General features: G+C 39.4%; 1 non-coding gene across 1 annotated transcript; it reads right to left on the bottom strand.

Moving 5' to 3' along the window:
- On the bottom strand, nucleotides 1-107 carry LOC124896376. The gene has a single exon (XR_007052739.1). It is a non-coding gene; the product is annotated as a small nucleolar RNA R71 (small nucleolar RNA).
- Between the last annotated feature and the right edge of the window lie 527 nt (nucleotides 108-634).

Raw genomic sequence — 634 nt, 5'->3', positions numbered from 1 at the left:
CGCTTGAGGAATGAGATCTTGAGTTTTAGACAGAAAGAAGGATAGAATCTCTACCAAGCTTAGGATAGATTTAAGGGTATACTAAGAAATTGCCCTCACCATTATCTGTCCAACGATGTTTTTGTGCATACTTTCATTAAGATATTGGAGCCAAACACAAAGATTCTCTTGGATTTAGTAGCTGGTGGACAGGCTCTTGAGAATACATATGAAGAATTGTACACACTGTTGAATCGGATTTCACAAGGGAACCCTGACTAGTATGCAGACTCAAGGAGTACTCCTAAAAAGGTTGTAGGGGTATTGGAGGTAGATCAGTTCACTGCATTACAGGAATAGATCGCAACCATGCAAAATCATATGATTACTCAATAACATAAAGTTGGGTGTTACATAACCAGCAGCCGCAGCGAATGTAGTCCAACAGGTGAATTCTTAGTGTGAGGTTTGCAAAAGTAGTGAGCACACATCAGATGCATGTTCTGTTAATCCAGATTCTATCAACTATGTGGGAATGTAAATCATTAGGGACAACAAAATTTCGGTAACACGTATAATCCCAACTGGAGGAACCATTCCAATTTCTCATGGGGTGGAAATCAGGCACAGAATGTGTAATACCCTGTATTTTTGT

Source organism: Capsicum annuum, chromosome 2, assembly GCF_002878395.1.
Source record: "Capsicum annuum cultivar UCD-10X-F1 chromosome 2, UCD10Xv1.1, whole genome shotgun sequence".
Lineage (NCBI taxonomy): Eukaryota > Viridiplantae > Streptophyta > Magnoliopsida > Solanales > Solanaceae > Capsicum > Capsicum annuum.
This window is presented reverse-complemented; position numbering and strand designations above follow the sequence as displayed.